Below are 13,347 nucleotides of genomic sequence, written 5' to 3'. Positions count from 1 at the left end.
CCAACTGAGGCAACCCCCACCCCCCCCAGCTCATCCCTGCTCCGCTTCCACCCCGAGCACGCCTGTCGCTGCTTCACTTCTCCCGCCTCCCAGGCTTGCGTCGCCAATCAGCTTAGGTAAGAGAGGAGGCAGGGCAAATGTGAGCTGGGGCAGGAAGTTCCCCTGCGTGTCGCCCCCCCCCCACTTGCTGCAGGCGGCCCTCCCTGCGCTCCCCTGCCTCAGCTCCCTCTGCCTAAATGCCGGCGGCAACCAGGGCGGCCAAAGATCTGGCTACCGCGGTTGCTGCCAAAGGAAATGCCGCCCCCCAAATCCTAGCGCCCTAGGTCGCCTAAAGGGTTGCACCGGCCCTGTCTCTGTATAAAGTTACTGAACAGAACTGCTAAGTTTCCTTCACTGGCATATTTGACCTGTTATAGTAAGAGTACAATTTTTTGTTTGTCTGAATTATTTGTTTACAGTTATTAACACAGATAAATATGTTTAAAGTACACAGGGAAATATTAGACTTTTAGGCATGATATGTTACAGCATTTGTTACGTTAAAACGTTTTAGAACACTGGGCCAGATTCTGATCTCACTTACACCAGAACAACTATTTACTTAAGTGTAGTCATCTTGATTTATACTTGTCATGGTTACAGGGCTAGCTGCATCTCTCTTCCCTCTCCAATCTCTGAGTGCACCACCTCAGGTCTCCGACTTTGTGCCTCTACCTCTCCTGAGGTGGAACCGAGCAATTCTCCCACTCTTAGGGTACGTCTACACTGCGGGATTATTCCGATTTTACATAAACCGGTTTTATAAAACAGATTGTATAAAGTTGAGTGCACGTGGCCACACTAAGCACATTAATGTGGCGGTGTGCGTCCATGGTCCGAGGCTAGCGTCGATTTCCAGAGCGTTGCACTGTGGGTAGCTATTCCGTAGCTATCCCATAGTTCCTGCAGTCTCCCCCGCCCCTTAGAATTCTGGGTTGAGAGCCCAGTGGCTGATGGGGCAAAAATCATTGTCGCGGGTGGTTCTGGGTAAATGTCGTCAGTCATTCCTTCCTCCGGGAAAGCAACGGCAGACAATCATTTCGCGCCCTTTTTCCCTGGATTGCCCTGGCAGACGCCATAGCATGGCAACCATGGAGCCTGTTCAGCTTTCTTTTTTTACAGTCACCATATGTGTACTGGATGCCGCGGACAGAGGCGATACTCCAGCGCTACACAGCAGCATTCATTTGCTTTTGCATGATAGCAGAGACGGTTATCAGTCGTTCTGTACCGTCTGCTGCCGGTGTAAATTGGCAATGAGATGACGGTTATCTGTCCTTCTGTACTGTCTGCTGCTATCATGGGTGCCCCTGGCTGAGATCGGCCGGGGGCGCAAAGGCAAAACTGGGAATAACTCCCCGAGTCAATCCCTCCTTTATGGTTTCTAAAAATAGTCAGTCCTGCCTAGAATATGGGCAAGTGTACTAGAGAACCAGTGTATCAGAGAGCACAGCTGCTCCGTGTCAGATCCTGCAGAAATGATGAGCTGCATGCCATTCACGGGGGGTGCCCCTGCAACAACCCCACCCGTTGCTTCCCTCCTCCCCCAATCTTCCTTGGCTACCGTGGCAGTGTCCCCCCCGTTTGTGTCATGAAGTTATAAAGAATGCAGGAATAAGAAGCAGTGACTTGTTAGTGAGATAAAATGAGGGGGAGGCAGCCTCTCTGTGCTGTGACAGTCCAGGCAGGACATTAAGCGGTGCGGGGGAGAGAAGCCCAGCGTGCCGCTACTATGACAGTCCAGGCAGGACAGAATCTTTTCTTTACACAGGAAAGCGAGGGGGCTGATGGAGCTCAGCCCCCAGTTGCTATGATGAGGACGGTTACCAGCCGTTCTGTACCATCTACTGGGAATGACCGAGAATCATTCCTATTTTCACCCAGGCGCCCCTGGCCAGCCTAACCTGAAGCCAGCCAGGAGCACTCATGGGTTGATAACAAGGACGGCTACCAGTCCTATTGCATCATCTGCCACCGGGCAGGGGAGAGGAGTGGATACTGCTCTTCACTGCTGCAGCATCGCGTCTACCATCAGCATTCAGTAGACATAGGGTGACATTGAAAGAAGTCAAGAAACAATTTCTTTCCCTTTTCTTTCACATGGGGCAGGGGAAGTAAATTGACGATCTATTCCCTGAACCACGCCGGACAATGTGTTTGAACCTACAGGCATTGGGAGCTCAGCCAAGAATGCAAATACTTTTCGGAGACTGCTGGGGACTGTGGGATAGCTGGAGTCCTCAGTACCCCCCTCCCTCTCTCCATGAGCATCCATTTGAGTCTCTGGCTTTCCGTTACGCTTGTCACACAGCACTGTGTAGCCTGTAGATTTTTTTTTTCAAACGCTTTGGCATTTCATCTTCTGTAACAGAACTTTGATAGAACAGATTTGTTTCCCCACACAGCGATCAGATCCAGTATCTCCCATACAGTCCATGCTGGAGCTCTTTTTTGGATTTGGGACTGCATTGCCACCGTGCTGATCAGAGCTCCATGCTGGGCAAACAGGAAATGAAAATCAAAATTTCGCGGGGCTTTTCCTGTTTACCTGGCCACTGCATCTGAGTTCAGATTGCTGTCCAGAGCGGTCACAGTGGTGCACTGTGGGATACTGCCCTGAGGCCAATACTGTCAGTTTGCGGCCACACTAACCCTAATCCGATATGGTAATACCGATTTTAGCGCTACTCCTCTCGTTGGGGAGGAGTACAGAAACCGATTTAAAGAGCCCTATATCAATATAAAGGGCCTCGTAGTGTGGACGGGTACAGCATTAAATCGGTTTAACGCTGCTAAAATCCGTTTAAACGCATAGAGTAGACCAGGCTTTAGAGTCCTGGGCTACAGTACCCCGTGGATCGATTGTGCTTACCTGGTGGGTCTGACTGGATTCAGTACCTGTAGTTCTTTGGGAGTCAGTGACCAGACAGGCCTTCTCAAACAAAAATATTGTTTAATCTTAAGCGTAGAAACAAAGCATAGCATAAGAAAAAAAAGGGGGGGGTTAAACAATAAACAGCCTATATGCAGATCTGTCTTACCTAGAGGCTTGTCATCCCTTCTTAAAAACCCTAGGCAGGCCTTTCTTTACGGTCTCCTGCAAACAGTTCTCCCTTCCCTAGAGAGAGTCACTTTTAATCCCTCTGAGAAGTCCTCTGTTTCAGTTTCCGGGGCCTTAGGTTCTCCTTTGTTTACCAGATGGGTCCCCTGTCTTGACAAGCTCTTCTGGCGATTTTAGCAGAGGGTCAGAGGTAGAACATCAAAGTGAATAAATGGTTCTTGCACTGTCTCTTAATTGTTGGTTGCTGGATGGCTATTTGAAGCCATGCTACTCTTTCCTACCTACAGGGTATCAGCCTCTCCTTGAATTATCTCTGTCTTCATACAGTAAACTCCCTTACAACAATCAGACAGATATACAGATCATATAGTATTCTATGCAATAAGGTGATGATGATTTTATGGAAACTTCTCTGTAACACAGATAAAAACATCAAACTGTCCAATTGCCATTTTTCAAAATTTGTCTTCAACAAAAATTTTCAAAGTAACAAAAATACCAAGGAATTAATTAGATAAAGCAGAGTCCTGAAAAGAAATCCGACAGCACCAAAAATTATTTTTAGTTGTTCTACTAAATTGAGTACTAAATTCTTCTATATTGAGAAACAGTGTTTAACCAAGGCAAGCTATTCATGAGCAGAAAAATTGCAATTATGTTGACAACTAGTATGCCAGTTTTATCCCAATATCAGTTAAAACAATGTTTTTATAAATCCATAAGAGCAAAACTGTAATAGAAATTACAGCTGATCCTGGCTGTATGCCCCTTTATGATACAGACCCTAGCTTGTGACAGTATCACAACTGAGAGTTGCAAGGTTCATATAGGTTATATTGTCTTATAATGCTTTCAGGACAAATCGATAACCAGTACAGTAAAGGACATATGAATGCAAGGAGTAAATTTAAATTCTTGATCATAACCATTGAGACAAGTATTTATATTTCTGTGTGGTGGGTTAGGAGTAAAATAAAATATAAACCCCGAATTAGAATTTTTATAAATATGATTAACCCTGTCACCACCACTATATGCACACACTCTTCTCCAGCGCTAACAACATTTTGAAGAAGACTTGGTAACATCATTGCTTTCTCTAATATGTTTACATATGGGAAGCATCCATGCTGCCCAAACCAAGGGCCACTTAGATATAAAATTACTTTAGTTCATAATGACAGTAGAGCAGGGGTGGGCAAACTATGGCCCGTGGGCTGGATCTGGACCGTCAGGGCTTTGGATCCAGCCTGTGGGATTGCCATCCTCATGGCGCCGCAGGGCTAAGGCAGGCTCCCTGCCTGTCCTGGCCCCGCGCCGCTCCCAGAAGCGACCGGCACCACATCCCTGTGGGGGGGCGGGGTGGCCAATGGGAGCTTCAGGGGAAGTTACCCATAGGCGAAGGCAGCACACGGAGTCCTCTGCCCCTTCTCCCCCAGGGGCCGCAGGGACGTGGTGCTGGCTGCTTCCGGGAGCAGTGCAGACCCAGAGTAGGCAGGGAGCCTGCCTTAGCCTCACTGCCACCCTGGAGCTGCTCAAGTTAAGCAGTGCTGGACTAGAGCCCACACCCCGAACCCTTGCCCTGAGCCCCCTCCCACATGCCGCACCCCCTCCTGCACCCGAGCCCTCTGCCACACTCTACACCCCTCCTACATTTCAACCCCCTTGCCCTGAACCCCTTCCTGCTTACCACACCCCCTCTCACACCCTGCAGTCCCTCCTGCACCCTCAACCCCTTTCCTCAGCCCTACATTCATGGCCCTGCATGCAATTTCCTCACCCAGATGTGGACCTCAAGCCAAAAAGTTTGCCTACCCCTGCACTAGATGGTGGTGTTGAGTAGCCACTAATCTGCCCTGAGGCTGGTCTCATGGATAGTCCCACAAGGTCTCACTCTGACACTCCTTCTGCTCATGTGTGTGTGAGGCTGTTGTATGTCCAGATGTGATTCAAAGTGTTGATAGTGACCTTTAAAACCCTTTATGTCTCAGATAACTTGTATCTGTAAGCCTGTATTCTCACCCCATTTCACCATAATGTGTGAGATCAACTGACATGTACTTGAACAAAGTGTTCCCAGATTTAAACCTCTGCAGGTTGGTGACAGAGTGTTCTGAGTGGAGGGCCCTCAACTCTGTCGTTCATTCCTCCTTTGTTCTAACAGAGTCTGCATATCAATATGAAGTAAAAGCCCACTGGTTTTCTCTTTATTTTAAGTGGGTGAGTATAGGGACATTGTGTTAAGTTTACTCCTGGTTTGTAGGATGAAGTGCATCTACTAGGGATTAATATTGATTAACTTGGTGAGGTTTTAAAAAAGCAATATTCATACACCCTGAGTCAATTGTAAGAGATGAGATTTTATAAATGAATCAACAAGTAAAATAAACTGGAGCAAATTATCCATGATATAGAGATGAGGCCTGCAGACTTCAAATATCAGCACTCAACACAGTGTGATGCCACAGGCCAAAATGGACCATTACATAGTGGGAACTGTGGCCTTCACTGGTCATACCACTCTGTTAGAGATAAGGGCATACAAGGATTGTATGGGCCACATTTGGTCTCACATGCTCACTTTGGTAGTCTCTGGTTTACGGGCACATTCAAATGATCAGAATTACAGTATAAGAGTTTGGAAAATATTTTTTGTTGATAGTATAGTGACATTGGGGCTTGAGATATATTTATTTATATTCCCTTTTGAGTAGGCCCCTGGTAACAATGTGGTGCATCAGGGAGGACAAAATCAAGATGAATCCAAAATGCATGTGTGGTTGGTGAGGGGGATAGAGAATATGTGTTTGATAAAGTCACTGACACCCTGCCAGAATGACATGAGTTTTCTTTGGTGATGGGGTAAGCTGATGACAAAAGAGGCACAGATTTATTTTACCACAATATAAAATATTTCCTTAACTCTCTCTATTTAAAGAAAAAAAAAGTGTTTCCAAAAACAAAAGTACACAGACATAAAATACGAACCAAAAACTAGAAACAAAACCAAAAGAAAAATTAAATAGAATAGGGTAAAACAAAAACTAAAGCAGTTAATCAGAGGCACAGTATACTTTCTCTTGCTGGAGATTTCACAGCCTTTCAGTGTCCTACCATTCCTCTGAAACTACTTTATCTTACTCTGGCAGATAGGAGTCTCTCCTCTTTATCCTACACAAAGTGTTGCCACTAGCCACACCCACTGAGTCTACCATAAATTCAGGCTAAATCCCTGGCTGCAGCCGAGATTGTATACCATCTCCAGGGCCTATGGTTTCTAGCTGTAGCCCACGAAAGCTTATGCTACAATAAATTTGTTAGTCTCTAAGGTGCCACAAGTATTCCTGTTCTTTTTGTAGAACAAAAGAATGACTCAAAAATGAAGTCTTTAATGGAATGGATTTGTTTGTCAATCTGCACCATCTTGCTCAGACAGGATTCCATCAAAATCCAACCCTTTTTTTGTATAAGTGTGTTGAGAGATTTGTGTCATGTTTTATGTTCAGTAGAGCAGGATGGCAGACAGGATTGTTCAAAGCATTAATCTATTGCAGTCTTCACCCACTGTCATCAAAATCTAGGAGCCTTTTCTTAATTTTCTTACGGCAGCACAGCCTTGGGTCACAGTACCTTTACCTTCCTCTAGAATTCTAGATGTTGTGCACCTTTCTATTATAATTCGGGAATCTGAGTTTTGATTTTTATTAGTGACTTGTAGGTGTTTGCTTAGGGCATCTTCTTTGCCTTTTTCATTTCTTAGAAAATCAGTTTTGATAGCTTTATGTTAACTGTCATGCCAATGAGTTTGGACTAGAGTACAACATTGCAAGGAGCAGAGCACTTCTGGTGTCTTGACTCCAGCTATAGAACATGTAACTATAGGGTACTGGACTGATTCTAACCCTGACCGTGTTCAGCTTTATACCTACCTTTTTGATAAAGTTTTATCCAAGGACCTCTTTCCACCACCTACTTGCAACTGGAGGCAAGGAAGTGAAAGGCAGGAAGGAAAAATACCCACAGGTGCCTTTCATAAACAAGGGAGGCTGTAAGAATAGTGTCATTTAGGGCATGCACATTTTTATGTTTAATAGTTGTATGACATTTGGATTCCATAATGATACCTATAGAAAAACCTAAAATATATTCAGTACAGAAATGTACACTAAAATTAGTTTTTATTCACCTGGGTTGAGACAAAAAACATTCATAACCTGAAGTTTCAGTCCTTATGCATGGAAGGCCTATCTGGTCTGCTCCCAGGAACTCAGGACTCATTTCTGGTACTGCAACATGATTTAAACTGGTGCTACACCTGAGGAAAGTGAAGTTGACTGGCATAAGGATGGAACAAAGAGGATTTCCGAAGGGAAAAAAAAAGGCAACAAAGACGACAGTTTGTAAGCCCTTCCCTGTCTGGGTTTAATATACAACTGGAATTTATTTTCCTAATTCAAAAAAAGATTGTTATGTACTTATTTTGAAATGACAAAAAATAACATAAGAGAGAGTGATAATTTGGGAATAAAATCTCAGTTTTTTCAATTTCCCCTGATAGGTAGGTATGGATGGAAATTCACCTCAGAACACTGCTGTAGGCTTCAGGCACCCAGCTTTGAACCACTCCGTATCTATGGAGCATGCACGTGCTAAGACACAGCTTTCTGCTCGACTTCCAACACTATTTGCAGAGGGGTTGGTTAAGATCACAAAATTATATTCCAGAAGAGCAATGGGGTATCCACATAAGGACTTAAGAATAAGCATATGGCCAAAAATAAGTGTGTGTCTATATAACAATACTAGAACCTTAAAGCAAAAATAGGGGTGAACTCGATTGCCTAGTAACTGAAGTGCTCCTTGACATAGCAAGCATTGCTGAATCACTGTGGAATAACAAAAAACAAGAATCCGTATTACATGGGTATAAACTATTCAGAAAACATAAATTGTTTGGGGATAAGTAGAATTATACCCAACCAAAGATTCTGTGTGAAGAGGACAATAATATGGAATCTGCAAAAATTCCATGCCATAGGAATACAAATATATTACCCTCCTGATTAGAAAATGGATACTGAATGCACAACATTGAGGAATAGCAAAGCAGCAGCTAAGTCTATTATAATAATAATGGGTGACTTCAAAGATCTGTATGTAAACTGGTCAATTTTCACATTAGGACAAGATAAAAAGAAGAAATTTGACGCTTCAAATTATTGTTTTTCTGGAACATCTAGTCCTAGAGCACGTATGGGGAGAGGCTATTCTCAATTTAGCAATTCAGCCTCTTTGTATTATTTAGATTAATGAAGAATGTAAGTAAGTTCAACATCCTTAGGGGAGGGATCATACCAAAACTAGCATCAGGAAGTTTAGACTTGAAATTAGATGAAGGTTTCTAACCATCAGAGGAGTGAAGTTCTGGAACATCCTTCCAGCCATTTGCCAGTGGAGGAAAGACATATCTGGCTTCAAGACTAAGCTTGATAAGTTTATGGAAGGGATGGTATGATGGGATAGCCTAATTTTGGCAATTAATTGATCTTTGACTATTAGCGGTAAATATGCCCAATGGCTTGTGATGGGACACTAGATAGGGTGGGATCTGAGTTACTACAGAGAATTCTTTCCTGGGTTTCTGGCTGGTGAGTCTTGCCCACATGCTCAGGGTTTAACTGATCCCCATATTTGGGGTCGGGAAGGAATTTTCCTCCAGCCAGATTGGTAGAGGCCCTCGAGATTTTTTGCCTTCCTCTGCAGCGTGGGTCACTCACTGGAGGATTCTCTGCAGCTTGAAGTCTTTAAACCACAAGTTGAGGACTTTAATAGCTGAGACATAGGTCAGGGGTTTGTTACAGGAGTGGGTGGTGAGATGCTGTGGCCTGCGTTGTGCAGGAGGTCAGACTAGAAGATCATAATGGTCCCTTCGGACTTTAAAGTCTATGAGTCTATGGTGCAATAGGGTTGCATCCACCTCTCGTGAGTGCCCCTCTGATTGGGTGTGTCCACAGTCTTTAAACCAGTTCACACATGGTAATACTGAACTTTAGAAAGGACAGTTGTTTTTGTTTTAAGAGAGGAAAAATACCCTAAATGAAAAGAGAAAATTATAATTTTTGGTCTTAGCATAGTGACTTCTCAGTCATATCCTAACAAGGCCTCAAAAGCATGCATATCACTAAACAGAAATGGAAACAGGAAGGCAAAGTGGGGCAGGGGAGAAATATGGTTAAATTGCAAGGTTCAAGAAGGTGTTTTAGCCAGTTATGTCCTCCAGAAAATGGATATCCATCCCAAACAAAACCAGTAGTAAGTAAAGAGAATAAACTATGGCAGCTAAATTGTCAGATAGTAAGTAGGTCAGAAAAAAATTGTTTTTGTTTATTTACTCTTTAAATTCTAAGTGTATTAGACTCAGGATGTTTACGAGAGAAGTGGTGGGTCCACTTGACTGCCAAGGAGTTAAGGGAACAATTAAGGAGGATAATGATGTTTCACAGAAACTGAAGGTTGTCTTTGCATCAGAATTCATCACATTGGGAAGATGCTTCAAAGCTACTCTTTACAAGTAATAAAGGTGAGACACTGTTGGAGGCTGAGGTGCCAAAAAAAGTAGTTCGGGAACAAGTAGGTAAATGTATAGAAAAATGAGTGACCTGCACCAGGTGATGTACACCCAAAAGCTCTGAAGGAATTTAAAAATAAAGTGACCAAGCTGCTGAGAAAAATGTCACTTATTAAAATCAGCCAGTAGACTGGAAGATTGCAAATCTTAAACCTGTTTTTAAAAAAGACACAGACCGATACAAGGAAAACTGGTTAAAATGACAAAAATAGAATAGAACATCTTGAATAACATGATATGATAGGGGTACATGGCTTCTGTAAAGGAAAATCATATTCTCATATACTGGAAAACTTTGAGTGTGTCATCAAAATAATGGATAATGGAGATTCAGTTGAGATAATTAATTTGGCCTTTAAAAAAGCCTTTGGCAAAATCCCTCACCAAGAGGCTGTCAAGAAAATTAAGTAGTTGTGGAGTGAGAGGTAAAGTACTATCACAGATTAGAAATTGGTTTAGAGACAGTAAAACAACAGTTAGGAATATATTAATCTGTGAAGTATGACGAGGTTAACTGCAGATTTCTCTATGCTAGGACTAGTATTGTTTGATCTATTTAGTAATGGTCTAGAAAAAGGAGTGAATAGTGAACTGGCAAAATTGCAGATGATGCAACATTACTTAGGAGAGTCAAGACTAGGAGGAATTGAGAAGATCTTCAGAAGGCCTAAAAAAGCTAAGTGATTAGTCAGCACAATGGCAAATGAAATTATTGTTGACAAATGCAAGGGCATGCTTATTAGAAGGAACAGTTTAAACTAATCATGCTCATTCAGGAAAAATACCTGAGTATCACTGTACACAGCTGAATGAAAACATCTTCTCATTGTGCAGAAGTGGTTAAAAGAGCAAACAAAATGTTTGAATGTATGTAGACTGGGACAGCAATAATACTGAAAATACTATAATGCCACTATATAAATAGATGGCATGCTCTCGCCTGTAATTCTGTATTCAGTTCTGCTCAATCAAAAAACTATATACAGATACAAGAGGTTCAAAAACAGGCAACAAAATGATTAGCAGCATGATAAGAACTTCCTATGAAGAAAGGAACTGAAAAGAATTTAATTGCTTAGATTAGAGAGGAGGTGGCAAGACTGAAGTAATGAATGTGATGGAGAAGGTAAATCGAACTTCTTTTTATTCTTTTTTGTAATATGAGAACAAGAGGACACTGAATTCAGCTGCCAGAAACAAATTTAAAACTGATGAAAAGGAAATATTTTAATCCCCACCTAACTGGAACCAATTCTGCAAACATGCACAAGCTGAAGTTTAAGTGAATAGATCCTTTGAAGTCAATGGGACTACTAGCATGCTTCAGGTTAATTGATGCAAAAGTCATTTCAGGATCAGGGCCTGAGCCTTTATAACCCATTGTCCACAGGATCTCATTTCAGACCAAGAACACTGCAGCATTAAAACAAAGTTTAGACAATTATACAGACAAGGAGAACATCCACCGTTATATTAAATAGGATAAAATAAGGTCCTCATGCTCCAAGGCAGGGCTCGGTAACCTTTCAGCAGTGGTGTGCCGAGTCTTCATTTATTCACTCTAATTTAAGGTTTCACATGCCGGTGATACATTTTAATGTTTTTAGAAGGTCTCTTTCTATAAGTCTATAATATATAACTAAACTATTGTTGTATGTAAAGTAAATACGATTTAAAAAATGTTTAAGAAACTTCATTTAAAATTAAATTAAAGTGCAGAGCCCCCCAGACTGGTGGCCAGGACCCGGGCAGTGTGAGTGCCACTGAAAATCAGCTTGTGTGCCACCTTTGGCACGCATGCCATGGGTTGCCTACCCCTGCTCCAAGGTATAAGCTGAATAGGATTTAGGAAGAAACTTGCCCTATAGCTATCCATTCCAGGGTTTATTGTTTCTCCTTGTGAAACATCTGGAAGTAGTCGTTATCAGAGAGAGGAGACTGGACAACTGTAGATGGACCATCCAATATGTCAATAACTACGTTCTTTCCTGCAGTCCAGGACCAGGAAGTGAATGACAATTAAAATCCCTTTAAATGAAAATTATCATTTTCTGTTTTTTATCAGTATTTATATTTTTCAAACCAATTAATTTATTGGAATTTTTAAAATACTACTATAGGCGTGCTAGTCACTGCTCTGGAAACTTGTTTCATCCATTTCCTATGGTTTAAACAGGAATCCCTGAATTTGGGTCCAGTGAGCAAGAATTTTTCCTTTTTTATTTATTGTATAATCCACAAAATTGTCACCTAACGTGCATTTTGTTTCAAAATAAAGCAAGTCATGGTCAGCTTGGCGATGTTGCTGTTGTGACCTGTCACAAGAGAAATCCAAAACAGACAGACCCGTCACCTCTCTCTGAACTCTGGAAACTGCAGAGGTGGCATTCTGAGCCCCTGGGAGAAGAAACTGGGCTTCCACACAAACTTTGCCACCTGACAGCAGCAGTGACTTTGACAGCCTTCTTAAGGAGTCATATTTATGACATGGGTCCTCTGGCGGAAGTGGTTAAATGTGGGCGCAGGGAGACACTGATTGATGGGGATCCTAAAGATTCAGCCAGGCACACATGAATTTAGTGGGTGTAGGAGATAAAGTTGCTATACTGAAGGAGCTTGCAACTGTTAGTACATCTCAGTGTCTCTTGATAAAGAAAAAAGTCACTTCTATATCACAATATTTCCAGTAGTACAGATAACTAATTTTGTTTATGTTTTCATTACAAATTCTTATTATTTATGATATATTATACAGATGTTCTGCTGTAAGCGGGGGATTATCTCGTACTGTGTGTTTGTACAGCACATATACAACGAGGCCTGATCCTGTTTGGGGCATTTGGGTGCTGCTGCAGTATAAATCTTAGCAACATCAATGAAATGTACTTTCACTGAATGCAGAAGGGCTAAATGGCATGCAAGATTTGATTGCTTTGCTAACCGTACATCTATGCAGGCCTGAGTTCAAATCCTGTTTAGGTCACAAGTGTAAATGAGTGTGTTGATCTCAGTTGAGTGCCCTTTTGTCCAGATTATACAATCACCAAATAGAATGGAACAAATTTACATCTTTAGCAGTATTTGTAAAAGGAATACCCAGGGCTTGAATAGCATGGCTGCTAGAGTCTGAATTTAAAGTACATTGGGAAAGTTTGCTATCATTATGCTTAGGGCCCTACCAAATTCATGGTCCATTTTGGTCAATTTCACGGTCATAAGATTTTTTTAAATTGTAAATTTCATGATTTCAGCTATTATCATCAGAAATCTCAAGGTGTTGTAATTTAGGGGTCCTGATCCATAAAGGAATTGTGGGTGTGGGGATTGCAAGGTTATTGTAAGGGGAGGGGGGGTTGCAGTACTGCTACCCTTACTTCTGCGCTGCTGCTGGAGAGCAGCAGCTGTTGGCCAGGAGCCCAGCTCTGAAGGCAGAGCTGCCGCAAACAGCAGCACAGAAGTAAGAATGGCATGGTATGGTATTGACACACTTCTGTGATGCGGCCTGCAGAGCTGGGCCCTGAGTCAGCAGCTGCCACTCTTCAGTCGCCCAGTTCTGAAGGTAGCAGCACAGAAGTAAGGGTGGCATGGTATGGTATTGTCACCCTTACTTTCGCACTGC

The 13,347-nt window shown here is 42.5% G+C and overlaps 1 protein-coding gene across 5 annotated transcripts in view; it reads left to right on the top strand.

The window, feature by feature from the left end:
* Positions 1 to 13,347, top strand: part of ZNF827 (zinc finger protein 827) — a 135,402-nt gene that overhangs the window by 31,072 nt on the left and 90,983 nt on the right. The window lies entirely within an intron of this gene.

This window comes from Gopherus flavomarginatus, chromosome 3 (assembly GCF_025201925.1).
Source record: "Gopherus flavomarginatus isolate rGopFla2 chromosome 3, rGopFla2.mat.asm, whole genome shotgun sequence".
Classification (NCBI taxonomy): Eukaryota; Metazoa; Chordata; order Testudines; family Testudinidae; genus Gopherus; species Gopherus flavomarginatus.
This window is presented reverse-complemented; position numbering and strand designations above follow the sequence as displayed.